Here is a 24,150-nt window from a genome sequence, read left to right on the forward strand (position 1 = left end):
GCGGACGACGTCTGTGCGCTAACATCGGATAAATCCTTAAGGAGGCTTTGCACGAAAGTGCAGAGGATTCTTGACAAAATCGATGATTGGTGCATGAGACAAGGTCTTTCCGTTAATCCGAACAAAACAACCATAGTCTTGTTTACGAGAAAACGGAAATTGGATGGACTCAGTCTTCCAACACTGAAAGGTGTGACACTTGGTCTTTCCAACGAAGTTAAATATCTAGGAGTAATTTTGGATAAGAAGCTGACTTGGGAGACACACGTTTCACTGAAGGTGAATCGTGCATTGAAGATTTTTCAGCAATGCCGTAGAGCCTTTGGCAAAACTTGGGGTCTGAAACCTGCTGTGGTCCTATGGATATACACGGCACTTATCAGACCAATCATCACTTACGCTTCTGTGGTCTGGTGGCGAAGGAGCATGGTTAAGTCCACAATCCGGGAACTATACAGGCTGCAAAGAAGTGTATGTTTATGCATCACGGGTGCCATGAGTACAACCTCTGGAGATGCCCTAAATGCTATGCTCGATTTGCTCCCCCTGGATCTTAAGATACAACAGGAAGCAATAAAAGCAATGTGCAGACTCCATAAATATGGTCTCTGGCACGAAGATGGAACTTCGGGACACAGAGAAATCTTTAAGTTGCTGTCGGAGCAGTGTCCACTGTTTTTGGCACCTAAAGATGACCTGATACCCACAGTTTCATTCGGAAGGAAATTTGATGTCAGATTTCCATTGCGTGAGCAATGGAGCAATCCAGGAGGCATGCAGGGAGGTTTGACGGATATTTTCTTTACCGATGGGTCCAAGACTGAAATAGGGTCTGGAGCCGGATGGTACTTAAACGATAGTAATAAGTATCACTACGCTATGGGGGGAATGGCAACTGTTTTCCAAACAGAAGTTTTTGCCATCCTAAAAGTAGCCGAATGGATAATCGAGAGGAGATGGAGCGGGAAACAGATTGGAGTCTTCAGTGACAGTCAGGCTGCATTGAAGGCCCTGGAGAACGCGAAGCAAACCTCAAAGATTGTTCAAGAATGTAAGAAGAAGCTTAATTCTGTCGCAAGACAAAACAGGCTTGTACTTATATGGGTTCCGGGACACTCCGGTGTTCAAGGAAACGAAATTGCCGACGAATTGGCCAACCGTGGATCAGCGGTGCCCCCACAGGGGCCAGAGCCAATAATCGGAATCAGTCCCGCAGGAATCAAGAACTGGATCAACGATTATGTAGGCAATCTACATAAAGAGCGATGGTCCGGTCTAGAACGCTGCAGAACTGCAAAGTGTTTTGTGACAAGTCCGAACAGAAAACTGTCAAACTTTCTACTAAAACTTAGAAGGAAAGACATTCGGTTGATGGTCGGCATCATTACAGGACACAACCCATGGGGTCAGCATATGACCACCATTGGAATCATCGAGGACCCGGTATGCCTGTCATGCTTGGAGGAGGCGGATAGCACTGAGCACTTTCTCTGTGAGTGTCCTGCCTTTGCTAGAGCGCGACTACGGGTATTGGGTTCCGATGTCATGGGAATGGGTAATATTCGTTCTCTAAAACTGGAGGATATTTACAGATTTGTCAAAGAATCTGGAAAATTCTCACAGGACTAACTATCTCTATCTCTGTCTCTATTCTTTCCTATCTCTTTCTCTGATACTTTTCTCCCTCCCTCCTTGACTATCTACCCCCTTTCCAGAGCTTTAAATACAATGGGCTTTTTAGCCTGAGTGTTTTGGGAGCCACCAAATCTCCTGGTGCTCCTTGGCTCGACCTTTTCAAATTCAATTCAATTCAAGTCGCAACCCCTGCATTGCAGTCACATTTCCAACAAGCGCAGTTGGCTAGTCATGACGAGTGGCACGTGGTGCGTGCAAAAAACCTTAAGGGCAACGTAGCATAGGAAATTAGTTTGCTTTGTTTTTGGAATTTTGAGTTAAAAGGAAAATACTCAAGACAGTCTAGAATTCCTGCTGCCAGACACAAATATGTAGAATAACGACACTTGTCACTGTGCTATTACCGCACTCGACGACGAATGCAATTGACAATTAATTAATTAATATTGTATGAGATAATAAATACAGTTATTATGGTAGACATTCTATTGTGATTGGCGTGATTTGGGTCTTACGCTCTAAATAAAAGACGATATGAATGAGTGCTTATCTCGAAAGTTCGAGTTTTGTTGTCGCCACTCAGAAATGCGTTCTTTTTACATGAGATATAAAAACGAAACATAAAAAAACAACATACATATGTACCAGGGTGGTTAATAAATAACGAAATTGACGCTTTAAACATTTTTTTTTATTTCACACAAATTACACAGTGCGACAATTCTCAGCTCTCATCGGCTCAGGCCCAAACCAAACCAATTGCAAATGAAAGTACTCATAACGAATAGTAAAACCCCAACTGGGTTTTGGTCTACCGGGTCACAATTTTTTTACAGTGTATTAAAGTTTCGCAGTATTGATCAAATGCCATATTACATAATGTGATAAATCCAGCACAAATATTGATTTTTCTTAAATTTCGTCTTAGGGTGCGTGCATGTCAGAGATGCGATAAGCGATAAGAGCGTCGATAAGAGCGAAGCGTAGAAAATTAATGCATGTATTTTAATAGAAGTGTGCATGTCGGAGCAGCGCGCTAATTCACTCTTCGCTCGCTATCATCGATAAGAGCGTAGAAATTGTAGGTTAGTAATTTCTTCGCTATTATCGATGATGGACACAGAAGATTTTATAAGTGCAGTATTTTTAAAACCTGCAATTTGGGATCAAAAAGACCTAAATCACCACAACAGGTTCATTTTGGATAAATTGTGGCAAGAGATATCCAAACAATTCAATACAACAAGTAAGTGCAATAATATGTTTTCATGTTTTTTTATTGTAAAATTGTTGCTCAAACATCAATAATACATAGTAATTAATAATAATAGTAACAACAAAAATTTACCGTTTACTTTCGTTTGAGCATGTACAAGTACATATTTCTTTTTGTTTGTCGCTTTAAAGCGGTTATTTTTGCCAAATATGCTGCAGTCGATCCGAAATTTGAGACAGAATATAATCGAATGTATCGCTTGTCATTCTCATATATTCGAAAAACTTTTTTGGATCCTGTCTCAAACTATTATAGAGATGGTGAAATTCTCCGAGTTCTAGTCTTGCTTGGTTTATAGGATGCGCCGAGAACTGACGTTTTCCCCTTACATTATTATGTAGATGATAATATGCAGCAGTAGGCGTCAACAACAACATATTTTCTTCCTCTGAATCACTCATTATTATAAATATTATAGCTCTTCACTTTTCAAAACTTAAATTGCAAATGAAACTAACGCTCTTATCGCAGCTCTGTTTTATACACCACACAAAACTAAAGCTCGACGCTATGCTTTTGTCGCTGCTCTTATCGACGCTCTTATCGCTTATCGCATCTCTGACATGTACGCACCCTTAGAAGACTTTTAGTAAAACTCAATGATACATTTTTTCGTAGAACATTTTAATCCGTTGAATCCCACCGTTATGTGTCTATTTAACCCATTTTTTTTTAAATTGTTCAAAAACCCTCTTAAACTGGGTATTAAAGGGTTAATATGGTCTACAAAAAGTTTTCTTGGAAAATTTCACCAGGGGTTGTCAAAGACATTGATCACGTGAACGTACTTGCAAAAATGTAACAAAAACGAATATCAAATAAAACTCTGAGAAGTTTCTGATGGAAAAAGAGCTAGGCTCTGCAAGAACTACCCGATTAATTCATTTAGCTAATAATGCTGAATTCAAGCTTAGAGGCAGGGTTGAATTCGCTATTTTTTCGGCGGACATATAAAATTTTTTTCATGCGAGCACAGTTGAGCTTTGGCAGTAAGGACGACCGACTTGCAAATGCTTCAGCTGTCAAATTTGGCGGGCATTGTATTTGATCTTAATATTTATTCACGGAAGTTTTCACGATTCAACAACGAGTTCAAATTAATAGAATTTGCAAAGGGCGCTTCAAAAGGCGCGTCTATATGTTTTTTTAAGGGGTTAGGGGTAGTCAGAGGCCCGAAAAAATTATGGTTTTCAATATTTTTTTTTTTTTTTGCTAGTCAATTGCTTTATTTTACAAAAATAAAAACATAACATTAATACATAATGTTTCGACTTGACTTAAGCAAAATTTCAAACAAAAAAAAAAATATTTAAATTGCAAAAATGATTGCGGTTTGTGTGGAGCCCGTTTCTCCAGAAGTCCCTTGCAGTGATCATCACAAGTCCTTGGAAATTCAACTAAAATCAATCGGACAAGAGAAATTAATTAGTTTTATTAATAGTTAATCTTGTGCTCGATCGAAGTTTTTTTTTTTGTTTTCAAAATTAACAAAATTGGGGCCTCAGGAAATATTTTTCAGATTTTCGAGAAAAAAAACCGACAATTAAGGGGGAACGCCACTGTGAAAAATCAAAAAATTGATTTTTTTTTGCATAAATTGTTAATGGTAAAAATTTTAAAGCGAAATTCGCTTTATTCCTGATTCTATGTGCACTTAAGTGAGCGCCCGTCGGTTCGTCCCCGTAGCGCTTACGATACGATGCTTTATTTCAAACGCGTTTTTCTCGAAACGACTTTTTTATACGGTGGCAACGATTTCTCGAAGACTAATGAACCGATTTTAATTTTCTTTTTTTCAAAATTTTTTTATCGCATTGGCTACGTTGTACGTTGCCGATTTTCAAAATTTTAAAAATAACTATTTTTTGGGCCCGTTGAAAATCAAAAAAATGATGAAAAACACACATCGAAATTCAAATCACCAAAAAAATGTAAAAAAACAAAAAAAAAAAAAACAAAAAAACGGTTACGTACAACGATAGCCACTATTGTGTAGATTATTAAAATTTTTGGTTTTTTGATTTCAGATGATTATTCATTGCTGTATCGCTGCCACCAGATGACGTCATTTTTTTTTAACTCGTTACGTTTATTTACATAAATTTGTCAATTTTCAATATTTTTTAATACAAATTTACATTAACATAGTTTATTACATATATAATAAATTGCCTTTTGTTCGATCCTCCTTCCTACTTACAAAAAAAAATTCTCAAAAATCGACTATTCCTCACGAACAATGGCTGGTTGTGATTTTCCACCCAAATATAACGCAATCACACTATTACGTTTGAATTCCATCACAGAAAACAAAAATCAACAAAACTGAGACGCAAATGCTTTTGATGGCCTACAAACAATATATAGAACAGTCATTAGAACAATTTTGACGTTGACGTCATGAGCTGTTTTACAGATACAAGCAGTGTGAAGTTGGCAACACTTCATATCGTTCACCCTGTATAGCGCATGAAGGCTTTACGCACTCAAGCAATTTGATACCCAAAAAAATGTATTTTGACAAACTACGTGGACCACATACCCATAGTTATACTTGAAAAAATTTTGAAGTTTAACAGTACAAAACACACAAAAATCGGCCGCCTACTTCTTGAACTCCCCTTGCATAATTCAACCATAAGCAGTCAGCTCTTTAATGTAGCCTTTACTGGGGCATGACTGGCATGGCTATCTCAACGATTCTATTTTGCCGCTGCTCAAAGGCTAACTCATTTCGCTTTTATTTCTTTAATAATTTATTCTATACAATCGGGGTTTTTCTCACACCATTTTTTGTTTTTTTGTTTGTTTTTTGAACAAACTCACCTACTGCTTGCGAAGCGGCAGCAACTGGATGACTGTAAGCCAGATTGAGTGAGCGCAAGCGCCGTGCAGGGGAATTCTAAAGCGTCGCTGGTGGCCTTTGCTAACAAAGTCACGTCGCAAATATATTTTTTCATTTTATTTTAGCTTATTTTTTATGCCTTTTTGTTACGGTCACTGAATGGATGCTGCTGCAAACACAAAACACCGCAGCAGGAGATTAGTTACTTTTTTGCAATACTTTTGACCATAGAAATCCTATTTGTACTCATGATTTACTTAGAATTGAAATTTAAATATATGTATGTACATATGTATGTATGTAGTAGTAATTCATTTAAAGTTTACAAAAGTTGTTTATAAAGGCAAAGCTTAGCTCTTTTAAGCCTTCGCCTTCGTTTGCCTACGCTTTAGTGGGTTGCGCCACTTGTAGCCATGGCAGTTGAAATGCCTTAAAGCTATTGAAGCGAATCAAAAAAAAAAAATTAATCGCATTTATTTACACTTAAGATAACACCACGACATTATTTAACCCCAAAAGCTTACATAATAATTTATTTAGCAGTGATAACATACCTTGTGAGTGAGCGAATAGTATCGAAGTTCGATATGGAGGGGCTGGCTGTGTTGAGTATTTATTATCACATCTTAGCTTGAATGGTGAGTTTGTAAGTGTTATTCGGCGTGTTTTGAAGTGTTATCTGAAAAAAATAGTAACAAATATTATTATAGCGAATTTAGTGCATACATTAATGAACGCTATAAAATAGAGATTAATATTGAAAAATATTAATATAGGTGTAGTAAAAAGTTGAGTTCATGCATCGGTTCATACTATACGGCCATTGAAAGGTGATATAACACTTCGAAAAAAGTTCTTTAATAGTTTTAGGTTCGGTAAAGCCAGTGGGATCTTACAAAATAAGAGTAAAAAACTAGGAAAATTCATTACATTTTTCAGTACCACTATGAACACAACGTATGTAGGTTCCTAACCACTAGACGATGCCCTAAAGGGGATCTCCCTCAGGGAGGTGACAGATACGACGACCCCGCAGACCCTAGTCAAGATATCCCTCGCTACAGCAACATTGTAAGAGTTAGCTAGAAAGTTAGGTGACAGTATCCAGCATATGTCTGTTCCCATATTGGGCGGTGTGTTAATCAGTGTCTGTTCACCATGTTAAGCGCGACTGTTGCTGGAAAAAGCATGGCCGGTATGCAACGGCGCCCACTGGGAGTCCCTGGATAGGTCGCTATGGTTTTCCACCTGCGACCTTAAAGGGGTGATGTCAGTTCACTCTCCCGATGTGTTAGCTCCAGTGTATATCAGTAACCAGCCGCCTTCGACCGTGGTCAGGAAGTATGCACTGGGCAAAAGAGTCTTGACTTTCGTTGCTCCAGGCGAGCGCCGGTCCATCCGTATTTTCCGGGAACGGTAAAGCGTAGGTCAGGCCTCATGGAACTGGGGTAGGAGTATTGCCTCCGAGGGTCGAAATACTGACGAAGCCAAACGGAAAGTAAATCAGGTGATAATCCGAGTTCAGACATGGCTAGAGGACTTAAAACTTGCCACAGAGAAAACAGAGCTAATATTTCTAATCAACAGACGTATCCCATTAGAAGTAGATATACAAGTACTCGATGCCCAAAAAGAGTGGTGCAATACCTAGGAGTGCAATTAGACACAAGGCTAACTTACTAGGCGCACATAAATCGTGCTGCCAAAGTAAGCGGCATGTTAAGTAAGCTCATGGCAAACCTTGGGGATCCAACGCCGAACAAGCGAACTTTTAATGGACACGACGAACTCGATTCTTTTGCAATGCCGGCGAAAAACTTTGCAATCTATGCAAAGCACATGCACTCTCAGAGGTGGGACATAGAGAGAATAACTCTGCAACGAGCTATTGGTATATTTACACCGGAAGAAATAATCGAGAAAATGATGATAGACGAAGAAAAATGGAAGCCGTCACAAATTTCGTGGAGGATATTATCCGAAAAAAGAAGCGTGAAATGGAAACTTATGCTGAAGAGTATTGAGCATAGGCTTATCAAAACAGGCGACACTGGACGCAAGGTGGGTAAGTAAGTGTCCTTCTCAGGACGCCGACTTGGCCCTCTACCTCGAAGCGCTGCGGCACCGGTCCCGGCGTGGAGGGAAAAATCCAAGAGAAGAGGAGGGATATTTTTAGTGGAATCCCCACACACATACTATGTATTGATGCGAAGGCATTTTTAGCCCAACTACAGCGCCAAAGAAAGACGAAAGGTAATCTCTTAAGGGGCATAGTTCCAGTTAACACCGTATTTCTCTGAACTACGGACAGATCTCTCTATCCGCAAACTGGAGTTTGAGAGCCGTTACAGCGCAATCTTTTCAAGTAGGCAGGATTGCAACGAAGTGAAAATCTGTACCGAGGCTGTTACCTTCGTCTCCACTGACGATTCAGTTTATCTATTTCCTTAAAACTACCGAACTGCTAAGGTTTGTCAGGCAAAAATCTGGGAGTTATCAACATTTTTTTCCGATAGTCCAGCTGGATTCAAGGCTCGGACGATGCCACGGTGCAGATCCAAATTAATCAATTCTTGTAAGGAGGAGATCAATTCTCTTGGGTGTGCAGGTAACATTTCTTTGATCTTCTTCTTCTTCTTCTTAGCGTCGCAGCCCTTGGTGAACCATTGCTTTCTTCGCAGCTTCTTGATCCGTGTTCCAGAACATAGGAACATAGAGGGAAATCAAATGGCTAATGAGCTTGCCAGGAAGCGGTCAAGTGAATTGGTTTTAGAGATTTCCTCACCCGGTCATCCGCATCCTCCTGATGACTGTTGTTAACCGGGAATTGCACAACTTATTTCTCAGGAAAGCACAGATCAGAGGGAGCTCCATTTCTTCGTGTGGTATTTCGAAAATTTTATGGCTCGAGGACAATAGACGAAGGACACTAATAGTCCTGGGGACTCCACGCATTCAACTCTCGAACTTACCGGTGGTTGGACGTTCGGCACTCACACAGAAAAGCTGGGTTTACTATCTAATCCCCATCGCAGAAGCTGTGGGAAGCTTTGGGAGTAAGAAACTAATTATATTTCTTTGTAAATATGCGGGTTTGGCTGCAAGACGATGTTCCTTTCTTCGACAGCCTGGAACAGTGTTTCAACCTAAATCCCATCAACCTTCTCCGTTACATCAACGGATCTAGTTGACTGGAGATATCTGCACGTTGGATATCTCATAATTGTATCAAAACGGTGCTTTACCGCTACTTTGGGAGTGCCAGCCTGGTACTTCAACCATTTCATCTACCTACCTACCCACTGTTATGAACAAAATGAAAAGTCGATGGGGGGGGTAAAAAAATTGATGTTGTTTATGTACCCAATGCAGTTTTGACATTTGTAAAATAAGCAGATGCAAAATACACGTCAACAAGACACGGATTCGCTACACTACTCAGGAACGCGCAAAAATAGTTTGGTTTTTTTGCGGAATAATTTGTCGGTGATGTTGGCAACGCCCGAATTTCGGCGCTGATTTCTCGCTCGCTGATGCAAACTGAACAAACACTACAGCGTTTTGCTGCCCCGCTTGAAGAGTATGGAACAACGCGAGATGCTGTCAGATCTGACCGTCATCGTAGCAGCCGTTCGGCTGAGAATATCGCAGCTAAGGCCGAAAATGTCGCAGAGAACCCCGAAGTATCGATGAGTTGATGTGCCTCGCAATTGAGATAATTTTTGTAAAAGACTTATAAGTGCAGGCAGTGCATTAACTGCTAGCTGTTGACCGTCAAACCCGTGAAACCTACATTCCAGCCAACCCGACTCTCGACTACGAGGAAGACAACTTTTCATCAAAAAATCATTATGAGCGACAAAGGTCATTTCCTTCCATGAGGATATGTGAATAGCCAAAATGATCGCTTCTATTAACACAAGCTATCCTCATGGGTGACATGGGTAAAACCTGTGGCACATCGTGACTTGCTTTTTCACGCGAACGATTTTGGAATAAAATCGCGTAACCTCCATAAAATTTCAATAACTCATTTATCTCCGTCTACGTCAAGTATAGCGGCCACCGTAGTCAAGTAGGATGATGCGTAGGGTAGGACCTTGGTTCGAAATCAAGTGTAGGCATGAATCAGCCCTCGGCAGGCAATGACAAACCTCCGAGTTTAGTTTTGTCTTGAAAAAGCTCATCGTAAAAAAACCATCGTAGGCGGCATAAAATTGTAGATCCCATCCCTCCATATCAACAACACCTGTCTGCACATATGTTGTTATGCATGTCACTAAAATGACACTTTTCATGCTTGTTCTCTGTAAAAATCTTCTTTTTAAACTCAACTTTTAATTTTATCCTCCATTGCGGAAAACACGAGTAGTGTCCAACTAACTTGGTAATATTATTATGCAGTATTAAATTCACGCAAAGTCAAAAGTTCTGCGAACAGCAGCTTTCAAATTGTTCAACATATGTATGTATGTATGTACCAACAACTTGGTAGGAAGTAAACAAGTTGAGAGCAAACTCTATGACCAACTTAAAATCTAATTCGACCCTCGTGGCGCGCTGCATGTATTGTATTTTGTAGCCACTTCACCGGCAGACTCAGCATCAAGTTAGCAGAAAGTTAGTTAGCGGTTGTGGTAAATCAGCTGGGTATGGCGGCTTGTGTGTGAAATACCTAAGTAGTTGTTGTTATTTTGTTAGAAAAATTTCTTGGCAGATTTTTTTTTTAACTTATTTTACTTCGTACAAACTATTTGCAATAGAAGAGGAGGGTTTTCTTAAAGAGTTGGACATTACAGAGGCGCAAAAACTAAACCTATTTAGAGAATCTTCTTCAACCGCACAATTAAATGAATTAAAATTCTGGCGCAAAGTTCTTTATCGTAGAATGTGCAAAAACTGCACCTGCAATTTTTATTTATGGTGAACAAACTCGTTTGTCGAGTTAACTTAGAAGTAAAGGGTGTTTGTTTTAGAGGTTAGGTTTTCAAGATGAAATAAAACGTATATAATTTAATGTTATGGCCAAGAATTTAGCTTTATTATAAAGATAAGGGTTTGCCATTATGTTTCAAAAATGATTTCGGGCAAGTGGCCGCCGCGGCTGACTCGAATAAATTCCAGCCGAGAGGCCCAATTTTCGACCACTTTTTGCAGCAATTGGGGCCGTATGTCAGCAATAACGCGCCGAATATTCTCTTCCAAGACGTCAATCGTCTCGGGCTTATCTGCGTAGACAAGCGACTTCACATAGCCCTACAAGAAATAGTCCAGCGGTGTTATATCGCACGCGAGATAATGCGCTCACCAAAAGTTTCCTTCAATAAATCGATTGTTGCGTTGGCTGTATGGCATGTAGCGCCGTCTTGTTGGAACCAAAGGTCGTCCACATCAACATCGTCCAATTCAGGCACGAAAAAGTCATTAATCATGGCTCTATAGCGCTCTCCATTGACTGTAACATTATGGCCGGCTTCATTTTTAAAGAAATATGGACCAATGATTCCCTCTGCCCATAGAGCACTCCAAACAGTGACTTTTTGAGGATGTAACGGCGTCTCAGCAATGGCTTGTGGATTATGTTCGCTCCAAATGCGACAATTTTGCTTATTGACATACCCATTCAACCAAACGTGAGCTTCGTCGCTGAACAAAATTTTCTTGTGAAAATCGGGATCGGTGGCCATCTCGTTTTGGGCCCAAATTTGCACGATTTGCAAACGTTGTTCAGGTGTAAGTCTATTCATTATGAAATGGCAAACCAAACTGAGCATAAATCAAGTGGCAGCTGTCAAAAAGACCATCTACGAAAAAAGTTGTGCCAACTTGAAAACCTAACCTCTAAAAAACACCCTTTATATTATTATATTATAATCAATTTAATGCAATAAATAAGCACAATATTTTGAGAAAATTACCAAAAAACAAACTTTCTATTTGAGTTACGCCCTTTTCGATTTCAGAAAAAACTAATTGTAGAAGGCGTAAGTTTCATATATCTGTAAGTAATACGAAAAGTAATATTTTTTCTTCAAATACTGATTCTTTTATGAAAAATAATCTTAACTTGAGAAAATAATGAAAAATTTTGCCTTATTTTTCATTTTAAAAGGTTTTTTGCTTCTCCTGTAAAATTTTTAAAATGTAACTTAGAGCTTTTTTGATTTCATGTGACGATATTGCCTTTTTTTATGGGCATGTGTATTTCAAATTCTTTCTTGTTTTAACTATAGCGTGGGCCATGTAAAATTTGCTTTTTGAATTGGCTATAAAAAAACTAATCAATATTTTTTCAAACTTTTTTTGAAGTGAAAACTTCTTTAGAATCGTTGGGAGTGATTTGAGACTCGATGAAACGAAAAAGCGACACTACGAAGCGTTATATGTTGATATACATACGTATATGTGTGGCTGCGTACTGCTGAGCCACGCTAGTATAGTGAGTATTGTAGTATGTATACTACACTGCCTATTACTTGCTTTGGTGTTTAGTTCAAGCGTCATACGTATGTATGTTTGTATGTATGCTGCGCGTATGTGTGCGCGCCTGCGTATTACGGAGCCACGGTGAGCGAGAAGGCATTATGTATACCTATACTACACTACCTAATACTTGCTTAGACCAAGCGTCCTACGAATGTTTGTGTGTATGTTAGTACGTCTCATAATAAGCTCATAATAGCAACCGCGCGTGCTGTATTGCGTCCGTATTTTTATATTCGTAAATATTTTCATTTTTTAATATTTACCGCAATTATGCCGAAAAATAATGCAGAAAAGTGTCGTGAATATCGGCAGAAAAAAAAAAACAAAAAGAAAATAAAACTAAAAAAACCGCAAAGTCTTCAACAGAACGTGTACGTGAATTTCATGCACGCCGAAAAACATTACGAAAAGCGCAACCTAGTGTTTCTATTGTGCATAACAATGCATCCACTGTGCAAAATAGTGAAATCGATAAAGTTCCAATGATTTTAAGTGGCGATTTTAACGTAAATTTTGCATTGGACACAGCGGTTCCTTTAATTGACGTTCTCAATACAACATTCAATTTAAAAATGTGTAACAATCGCACTGAATCGACAACACGATCAAAAACAACAATTGACGCGGTATTTCAAAGATATGTTGACAACATCGAAACCAAAGCATTTGTATCATATTTTACCTATCATAAGCCACTCGTATCATTTGTTGAAATTGAAAACATTGAGGATGAATAACAATAAAATGAAGAAAATAAAATATGAACTTTATAGCAATATTATTATATAATGAACCTATAATTATCCCGCTCCTAATGCTGCTTTCGTCTCATTCTCTCTCAGTTTGTTTTACGGAAGATTTCACTTCTATCGCGTCTAACCGTTAGACTGGTATTATTTTTTTATTTTGTGAATTGAGCATTGTCATTTATGAATGAAAAATAATATCGTTCAAATGACTGCCACGACTGGCTTTACAGTAGGCCATTCGATCAACCCAATTTTTAAGCACATTTTCGATTGTTTGGGCTCCAATTTCATGAATGGCAACTTCGATTTCGTGTTTTAAAGCATCAGTCGTCTTTGGATGGTTCGCATAGCATTTCTCCTTAATGGTTCCCCACAAAAAATAGTCCAACGGGCTTAAATCACAGCTCCGAGGCGGCCAATTGATATCGGAATTTTCGAAAAAAAATGGCCCGATGATGCCGCCAGACCAAAAACCGCACCAAACAGTTACCCCTTGTGGATGCATTTGCTTCTCTACAGTAACGTGTGGATTTTCTGAGCCCAAAATCCGACAATTTTGCTTATTGATGGAGCCACCGATGTGAAAATCAGAAAAGAAGAAGAAGACTCGCCACTTTGGAAATATGTTTTCAATATTTCCCAATATTTTTCAAGCGTATAGCGTCCCATTTTGTAAATTTCAAGCCTTTAAGTAAATTATGAACACATTTGACATGTCATTTGTGTTACCATTCTCACAAAAATAGGTGGTTCAAAAAGCAAACGCTATACGGACCACCCTGTACCTATGAAAAATGCATGTCGATTGCAATTTAGTTCAGGTAAAAGTCACTCAGCAAAGGGCACGAAGCACTAAACCTTTTTTGGTGTTTTAATGTTCAAAAAGCACTAAGTCCAGTGCTTAAAGCACGAAGTTGGCAACTATGCATACAGGAGTAAATGAGCGTGGACTCAAGAATGATAGAAAGAAGATTGCGCCCATCAGAGCGTACGTGACGTCACGTTTGCTGAGTTGTGCAGTATTGCCAACCATTTGCTCTTCGCAATAAATTTTGTGCTTTTTTATACCGAAAATGCGAAAATTTTCAAGTTTCGTGTTTGTTTCTTTTTTTTAATTTAAAGCTACCGAAACTTTAAGTTAAAAAACAAACTATATTATTAAACAAAAAAAGGTTAAAAAAGGTCACTCTGAGAAGATTTTAGTGCTAATGAAAATTTTTTTACTCTTATAAAATTTGATAATTTGAAAGTGCAAATTTAATTTTTGCCTCCATTTAAGGTTATGCAAAACCTTTTTACACATTTTAAAAAGCCTTTGAATTTATTGAATGCGAATTAAAACCATAGAGGTGTAATCGTTTCTTCCGGTCATCAATCCTTAGTGAGACATAGGACATTAAGAGTTATATTCATTGTAAAAATAAACAAGAAAATACCAGAAAATACTAAAGAAACCATACTGACATTTTTACAAAAAGAGTACCTTATCTAGTTACATAACTTCAAATATAGCAAAAAAGTCGTTCCCTTAACAAAATAGTCTCGCTTAACAAAAAAAAAATCATAAATTAAATTGTACATTAGCATAGCACATTTATTTAAAAAAAAACGCATATTTTAAAGACAATTTGTCACGCATACAAAGTTCTTTAAGTGATTCAATAAAAATTTGGTATTTTATTTGGGCATTTTAGTGCGTTTTTATATCCAAAGAACACTGCAGTAGCGAGAGAGAGATTTGACTGCCGAAAGCAGAAGAACAGCAACAACACCTGCAATCGCGGGCAATGCCACCAGATGTTAAAAAAAAGTAAAGCTAAATAAAACTGAGTGAATTATTTAAATCATTATTAAAAAATGTATATTTTAAAAAATTATAAACACGACATTTTAATTAGAACAGCTAGAAAAATGTCATGAAGAAGGAACTAAAACTCCGAGACTAAATAACAAAAAAAATGCTAACTCAAGTTACGAAAATGGTAATCTGGCCATACTGGAGCTAAAATCACGTAACTAGTTGTCAAATTCGCTGAGCGTAAAGTAACGGGACCACGATAGGCGCCATATCATTATTCTTTCCATCATGGCGTGGACTATATTTAAGTGTTTTGTTCGTGTACAAACGGAACGTTTTAACGTTCGTAGTAACACACACACGCACATGTACGTACACAACACTCGCTCGTTAAGAATTTCGTTTGAGAATGCACATGAAACGTAATAGCAATACATATCCCGCGAATAGGGCACATTTAGTGTTCCTTTGACTTTAGGGAGGGAGAGACTTGGCAAATACAGTAGCTAAGATGCCGCGCCCGAAGAATACAATTTTGTTTGCATTACTTGCAAGAAATGAATTTAATCAAGTTATTTGTAATAACGGAAAATGTAGCGGAAAAGCATTAAGTCCACATACGGGCAATATAGTGCATCACTTAAAATTGATGCATCCGGAGTTGTACACTTCTTACATGGAAAAAAAGATTGACCACCACATCAAATATCGTGAAAGCAAACATACAAAAATGTGAACCCAAAAAAACAATATTGAGCTTGCAACTATAGAACAGTACGAAAAGTGAACAACAGCTGAGTCTACTGGAAGATCGAGCATTCAAAATACTAGTGCAACCAGCATTCCAGACGTTGGGCATTGGCGTCAATAGAAATAGTGTGTTGGAGCTAATAAATGGATGCTCGCAAAAGTTGAAAGCAGAAATAATCGATGACTTGAGTGGTAACTTGTTCTCATTGAAAATCCATATAGCCACTAAGCAAGACATAACACTAATGGGCATCAATTTGCAGTGCATTAAGAACAGAAGCCTGCACACTAAATCGCTGGCCATAAAAACTTCAACCCAATTATACAGGTGATAATATAAAAACCGTAATATCAGAAGTTCTAAACGAATATGCGGTTGACTTGAACCAAATTTTAGCGATTTCTACGGGTAACGATAAACACGTTGCGGGTGCAGTAAATGAGTTAAATGAAGAACTGAAAAGTTCTTTAGGCATAGAAACTACTTTTAGAAATAAGTCAATAAAAAGCGAAAATGACTACAACAATAGCTTAGAGGACTGGCTAGAGTGCAGTGAAACAGAGTTTATAGCATTCAAAATAAGCAGCATCCTAAGCGGTACCCATATCCTACAACTTTGTATGGAAGAAATTTTGCAAAAATCCGAAGTTAAGTTCAAATTAAAAAAATGCACAGCTATTTTAAAGGAGCTACGAAGCCAAACTTCCTTATTCACTTGCCCATATGAAAAACGTCTGACAGTCGATTGTGTGCCAAACTGGGTATCTACTTATGAAATGCTCGAAAGGTTGTACGAACTCAAAGATATGATAATCCCATTGGGTGCAACAAGTACAAATTTATACCTAAACGGTGACGAATGGAATTGTGTTAAGGAATGCGTAGAAGTGTATAAACCCGTTTAAAAGGCAGCCGAAAGATTGCAAACGGAGCAGCTATGTTACAGCGACTTATATATCATTATAATGGACATATTGTGAAATGAAAGTTTACTTGGAGAAAAACCTACCGGAGAACAACCAACGAACAGCAGCGAAATCATTCTGCGAATTTTTACAAAATTTAGATACTGATCCTACTTCACCGACATTTTCTTATTTAGAGACGGATATCTCAATGTATGAACGGCAGCCAAGGTTGCCCCTAAATTCGAGCGTAATCGACTTTTGGTATTATCAGCACAATTCTTTATCGGATATGGCATACATAATATTAGCAATACCATGCACAGAAGTTAGTACGGAAAGTTTGTCTACGGCTTTGCAATATATTCTATCTGAAAAGCATAACAGGTTAACTGCTTCGAATGTAGATCATATAAGGTTGGCCAAAAAGTCTTGCGCTATTTCCGCAAGCTTGTCTTTGCAAGCGCGTAGTTCTAGTTGTACTCGTCGCATCGGTTCACGCTAGAGCTTTTTGGAAAGCTCTTTTCACGTGCTAACACGTGTTTGATTAATTGTTGTTTGCTTTTAGTCGTTCGTGAGTTATAGCGTCGCAAACATGGAGCAAAATAAAGAGAAAATACGGCTTATTTTACAGTACTACTACGATAAAGGTAAAAATGCATCTCATGCTGCCAATAAAATTTGTGCAGTTTATGGACCCGATACAGTTTCCATTTCTACCGCACAACGATGGTTTCAACGTTTTCGTTCTGGTGCAGAGGTGATCAAAGATGCGTCACGGTCCGGAAGGCCTGTCGTCGAAAATTGCGATAAAATCGCTGAATTGATCGAAAGAGACCGGCATAGTAGCAGCCGTAGCATCGGCCAAGAGCTGGGCATGAGTCATCAAACCGTTATAAACCATTTGAAGAAGCTTGGATTCAAAAAGAAGCTCGATGTATGGGTGACATCTCGTTGGGAACTCATCATCGAACAAAACGGCGCATATTTGACTTAAATCGCATTATTATGACCAATTTTATGAACAATTGAAAATTCAATACAAATACCACAAGACTTTTTTGACAACCTTATATATTGAGTTAGAATGAATAGATCATTCAATTATGAAAACTAAAAATGTTCCTCGACTGATTCTATGTGTACGGCCAAATGCGAAGTATTTTTGCTGATTGGGCTCATTTAGATTTACTAATCAGATTTATGGGAAAAAGTAATCAAAATCGAATGGACCATGTAACCCGGATATGTTCAAAAAGTAAACGCCATGAAATTATTTACTAGAGTATAATTAAAAAAATCATTCCAACAATATTATCTGTTTTGTATTATCAATTTAAGCTACCAAGCTCTTAAAAAACACCCGATACTTAGTACTTTCTTTTTTGTAAAGACCAAATCCGTCTGTATGCACATTTATAATTTTACTAGCTGTTAAGAAAACGTTTAAATCGATTACTTCGTCCAAAAATATGAAATCAAATACAGAAATTATTTATAAAAATAAAATCAATCAGCTTGTTTTAATTTTAATAAAACGCAACTTGATCTTACACAACGCATTACAAGTGCAGCAGTGCCAACACAGTTAATTCGTGCACACTGTAAATACGTATAGCAATACACATACACACAAGTACACACATATGTAATATGTAAGCAAGCACTTAACGAAGAGAGAACGATACGTTTTACGTTCTTTTGCCGTGCGTTTGTGTGGTCTTGTTATTAGCAGTGAGCGAATACAGTAAAAAAGTTCTCAGTACCATCTGTTCCGATTCTGTTCACAAAAACAAAAACTACGTACATGTAACCAACTGTCATGTTAGTACAAGTAGGGAAGAGAAGCTACTTGAGACGACTTTTTACCGCAAGATCACTTGGCATGCTCTCATGTGAGCTATGGAGTCACATATGGTAGAGGGTGTTTTTTTTAACGTGGGGATTGTTGAATGCAATTAAATCACAGGAAAATGTTTCTCATATCTATGAAACTGATTTTATTTGATAGCTATTTCGGACAATTTTCACACACTCCTCACATTAAATCAGGCTGCAATTCGGCTTCCAAGTGTTCAACTGATTTTTTGTCAAAGTGCCAAAGCAAGTAATCTAAAGGAGACACATCATACGAACGAGGTAGCCAGTAATTCTAGCAACCCATAAAGTGCATTTTTTCTGGATATAATAGTATTTCAATAATGGCTTGTGAACCGCGCTTTTTGTTAAGCTTCGGCAAAATTATGGCAAATTGCCAAGCGAAACTAGCCTCAATAAAATCGAAAACTGTCACAGAAAAAATGTCCCTAATATAGATTAGCTTCTAAATAAACACATTTAGAGAGAGAGTGCTGCGAGATTGAGCACATTTCCAAAAATATTTTTTACCCACTATTCAGCAGGTATGGTTAGGGAAATAATACTCATCAAATAAAAGTATATAAGATGATCAGTTAGAAGAAGAAAATTATAAAAAAGAAATAGATAATTGACGTGTAAACTTCTGTTAGGTGTTTGGCCGAGCTTATCCTCCTATTTGTGGCATGCATTTTGATGTTGTTCCATAAATGAAGGGACCTACAGTTTTAAGCCGACTCCGAATGGCAGATATTTTTTATGAGGAGCTTTTTCATGGTAGAAATACAATCGGAGATTCGCCATTGCCTGCCGAGAGGTGACCGTTATTAGAAAAAAAAATGTTCTATCATTTTGCTGTTTCATGCACGGAGATTCGAACCAACGCACTTCCGAATGATAGGCATGCACCAAACCATTCGGCTATGGCGGCCGCAAAAGAAAATGATAGGAAAACAAATTATTCAGCGAATAAATGCATATACGAGGGTCATTCAAAAGATTTTTAGAATTTTATTAAAAAAAATAATAATAATTCGGTAAATAAATACACAAGCGACGGTCCTCAACAAGTCAAATTATTGGGGAAAAATTAGTTAAGAATTTTTTTTCCAATTTATTTCCGTAATGAATTTACTGTCTCTCAAATTCGACAAGTCTAGTTAACCTTCGGTGTAGAGGGCATTCATTTGCTAATCACAATGGCCAATGGACGGGAAGGGCAGAATTCGAATGAATTAAAGCAATAAATATTCTTTATTTCTTCTTCCTCATCACGATTTACTTGCGAGCTGTGAACTTTTCTTACCACTTCCGCGAGAATTGCATTCTTTGGTAGTTCTTTAATTTTAGGAAAAAAAAGAGGTTGTCTGTAAAGTCGGTTTACTGACGATAGCTTAACGTGATAACGTCATAAGAAAATACTGATTGAATGGTTGCATTTTCAAAAGAAAATTTTAATTTTATTTGTTTGATAGATATTTTGTATGGATATAGAGAATGAGTTAACATTAACATAACATAATATACTTTAACATAACATAACATAACATAACATAACACAACATAACATAACATAACATAACATAACATAACATAACATAACATAACATAACATAACATAACATAACATAACATAACATAACATAACATAACATAACATAACATAACATAACATAACATAACATAACATAACATAACATAACATAACATAACATAACATAACATAACATAACATAACATAACATAACATAACATAACATAACATAACATAACATAACATAACATAACATAACATAACATAACATAACATAACATAACATAACATAACATAACATAACATAACATAACATAACATAACATAACATAACATAACATAACATAACATAACATACCATAACATAACATTACATTACATTACATAACATAACAAATTACCCCGTATTAAAGCACTTATCAACAGCTTTCATTTGATACCCATATTGTACATACACAACCAAAGGTTACCCGGGTCCACGTTTTGACCTATATCTCGAGACCCCAGTCACGGAGCGGCATGAAAAATACTCTGTACTAAAGCATTCACCAACAGCTTTCATTTGATACCCATATTGTACATACACGTCCGAAGGTTACCCGGGTCCACGTTTTCACCTATATCTTGAGACCCTATCTACCAATAGGTATTCAAACTATACGGAAATCATCTTCAATACCTACTTAACAATGTGTGTAAGTTTGGTTTAATTCGGTTCAAAGACACGGCGGGTCCACGTTTTGGCATATATTTCGAGACCCCAGTCATCAATAGGTATGAAAATTACCCCGTATTAAAGCACTTATCAACAGCTTTCATTTGATATCCATATTGTACAAACACATTCTAGGGTCCACGTTTTGGTCTCTATCTCGAGACCCTAGTCACGGAGCAGATGGAAATACTCTGAACTAAAGCATTCACCAACAGCTTCCATTTGATACCCATATTGTACATACACATCCGAAGGTTACCCGGGTCAACGTTTTGACCTATATCTCGAGATCCTATCTACCAATAGGTATTCAAACTATATGGAAATCATCTTCAATACCTACTTAACAATGTGTGTAAGTTTGGTTTAATTCGGTTCAAAGACACGGCGGGTCCACGTTTTGGCATATATTTCGAGACCCTAGTCATCAATAGGTATGAAAATTACCCCGTATTAAAACATTTATCAACAGCTTTCATTTGATATCCATATTGTACAAACACATTCTAGGGTCCACGTTTTGGTCTCTATCTCGAGACCCTAGTCACGGAACGGATGGAAATACTCTGAACTAAAGCATTCACCAACAGCTTCCATTTGATACCCATATTGTACATACACATCCGAAGGTTACCCGGGTCAACGTTTTGACCTATATCTCGAGACCCTATCTACCAATAGGTATTCAAACTATACGGAAATCATCTTCAATATCTACTTAACAATGTGTGTAAGTTTGGTTTAATTCGGTTCAAAGACACGGCGGGTCCACGTTTTGGCATATATTTCGAGACCCTAGTCATCAATAGGTATGAAAATTACCCCGTATTAAAACACTTATCAACAGCTTTCATTTGATACCCATATTGTACATACACATCCGAAGGTTACCCGGGTCCACGTTTTGACCTATATCTCGAGCCCTATTTCCAAAATAAAATATAATCCTTGTTACTCGTGATGTAGCTTTCGAATGGTGAAAGAATTTTTAAAATCGGTCCAGTAGTTTTTGAGCCTATTCATTACAACCAAACAAACAAAGTTTTCCTCTTTATAATATTAGTATAGATATGGTAAATATTACCATACATTTTTTCCTTCAGATATAATAAAAAAATAATAATAATAACATTAAAACAACAGGTATTATTAACAAACTTGGTTTTATTTGAAATTCTTCAAGTAAATCAAAATAATAATAATCAATAAGAAGGCATATGCCAATACAAATACGTGAATTTATATATGTACATATGCGCATATACATACATACATATATACGCTCACTTAAGTAGGGGAGAGCAAGATGTCGAACGTTGCCGTTCGTTTGCTTTGTTTGCTTTGTCGTTCCTTCCGCTCTTTCGCTTGCAGTTCATTCAATGCAATGAGCAAGGTAACTACATATGAGCAAGGTAACACTAATATGAGCAAGGTAACACTAATATGAGCAAGGTAACTACATATGAGCAAGGTAACACTAATATGAGCAAGGTAACTACATATGAGCAAGGTAACTACATATGAGCAAGGTAACTACATATGAGCAAGGTAACTACATATGAACAGTAATGAGCAAGGTAACGCTAATATGAGCAAGGTAACTACATATGAGCAAGGTAACTACATATGAACAGTAATGAGCAAGGTAACACTAATATGAGCAAGGTAACTACATATGAACAGTAATGAGCAAGGTAACGACACATTTTTTCGTGCGTGCAGCCTGTTAAATCGAATTATAAGACGTTATCACGTCAAAAAAATGTCTGACTAATTTTTCACAGTTAAAATGAAAATACTCGTAGTTAGCATTGCCCGCCGGTTGGTTCGAAAACTTTTATGTATTTTGAATGAACTCATAAGTCTGCAATTAAATAAATCCTCGTCCCACAAGCCTTTCTTGAAACCCGTTTTGTACCATCAAAAAAAATCTTTCAAATGCTTGATAAGATGAAAATCCCTAGGTGTCAAAGCTGAACTATTGACGGGTGTGATAGAGCATCCCACCCGAGCTCTTCGGAACTTCTGACGCATCGCTGGAGATTTGTAAGACTAGGCATTATCTTGATGGAACAATGGAACACAGCTTTTGATCTGACCAGCTGCCAGTTGGTCAAATGTTGACACTAAAGGACCGAGTTTATAGTTTGGCAAGTTCATAGTAGATGATTCCCTTCCAATTTCACCAAAAACACATCAACACCTCTTTGGTCATAAATGTGGTGTGGTGGCAGTCCTTGGCCGGATATAACTCCGGGTCGTTCCGGTAGCGTAAAATTGACTATCGTGGGAACGACGAGCTTGGTGCTCGTTTGGGTCGTCTAACCGTGAGCTAACCTGTTTGTAAACTGTTGCCTTTACATATGTCTCATTTTTCAGCGCGAATTGTAATATTATCCGTTTCGGAAACGAGTCGACTTCGAAATTCTTGTTGAGACTAATCTTATGCAAATGATTCCAAAAGATTTTGTAGTAAATTTTAAGTTTCTAGCCAAGCGACAGGGATGCTCCTATATCAATTCGGCTTCACGATTATGTTATGCCTCATTTCGACGTCATATGACCAGAACGAAATCAATGAAATCATAGCTTTGGTGTTGCATTCCTTACTATTAGGTCTATAAGGTTAGGTTAGGTTGAAGCGGTTGTCCTGTGGGACACACTCAGGCATTAGATCTATAAACAGCATACATTTTTTGGTCGCCGCTCTGACTTTTCTCTTCTTTGACCCTGTAATGCACGTTGTTTAACACACTGTCTCCTACAGCATGCAAAGTAAACATCCTGAGTTATGACTTACTAATTACATCTTGCTTTTGACGTGATAACGTCTTATAATTCGATTTAACAGGCTGCACGCACGAAAAAATGTGTCGTTACCTTGCTCATTAATGTTACCTTGCTCATTGCCGTTACCTTGCTCATTAGTGTTACCTTGCTCATGTGTCGTTACCTTGCTCATTGCCGTTACCTTGAATGAACTGCAAGCGAAAGCGCGGAACGAACGACAAAGCAAACAAAGCAAACGAACGGCAACGTTCGACATCTTGCTCTCTCCTACTTAAGTGAGCTTATATGTGTATGTATATGCGCATATGTACATATATAATATAAATTCACGTATTTGTATTTGCATATGCCCTCTTATTGATTATTATTAATTTGATTTACTTGAAGAATTTAAAATAAAACCAAGTTTGTTAATAATACTTGTTGTTTTAATGTTATTATTATTTTTTGACGTGATAACGTCTTATAATTCTATGTAGCCGGCTGCACGCACCAAAAAATGCGTCGTTACCTTGCTTGAACAGAATGTTATGTTATGTTATGATATGTTATGTTATGTTATGTTATGTTATGTTATGTTATGTTATGTTATGTTATGTTGTGTTATGTTATGTTATGTTATGTTATGTTATGTTATGTTATGTTATGTTATGTTATGTTAAAGTATATTATGTTATGTTAATGTTAACTCATTCTTTATATCCATACAAAATATCTATCAAACAAATAAAATTAAAATTTTCTTTTGAAAAATGCAACCATTCAATCAGTATTTTCTTATGACGTTATCACGTTAAACTATCGTCAGT

At 37.4% G+C, this 24,150-nt stretch overlaps 1 long non-coding RNA gene across 1 annotated transcript in view; it reads right to left on the reverse strand.

The window, feature by feature from the left end:
* Positions 1–6,317: 6,317 nt before the first annotated feature.
* Positions 6,318–24,150, reverse strand: part of LOC129240420 (uncharacterized) — a 46,660-nt gene continuing 28,827 nt past the window's right edge. Inside the window, exon 3 of the long non-coding RNA XR_008582071.1 lies at positions 6,318–6,435. This is a non-coding gene — a long non-coding RNA (uncharacterized LOC129240420). The remainder of the gene's footprint in view (positions 6,436–24,150) is intronic.

Source organism: Anastrepha obliqua, chromosome 3 (assembly GCF_027943255.1).
Source record: "Anastrepha obliqua isolate idAnaObli1 chromosome 3, idAnaObli1_1.0, whole genome shotgun sequence".
Classification (NCBI taxonomy): domain Eukaryota; kingdom Metazoa; phylum Arthropoda; class Insecta; order Diptera; family Tephritidae; genus Anastrepha; species Anastrepha obliqua.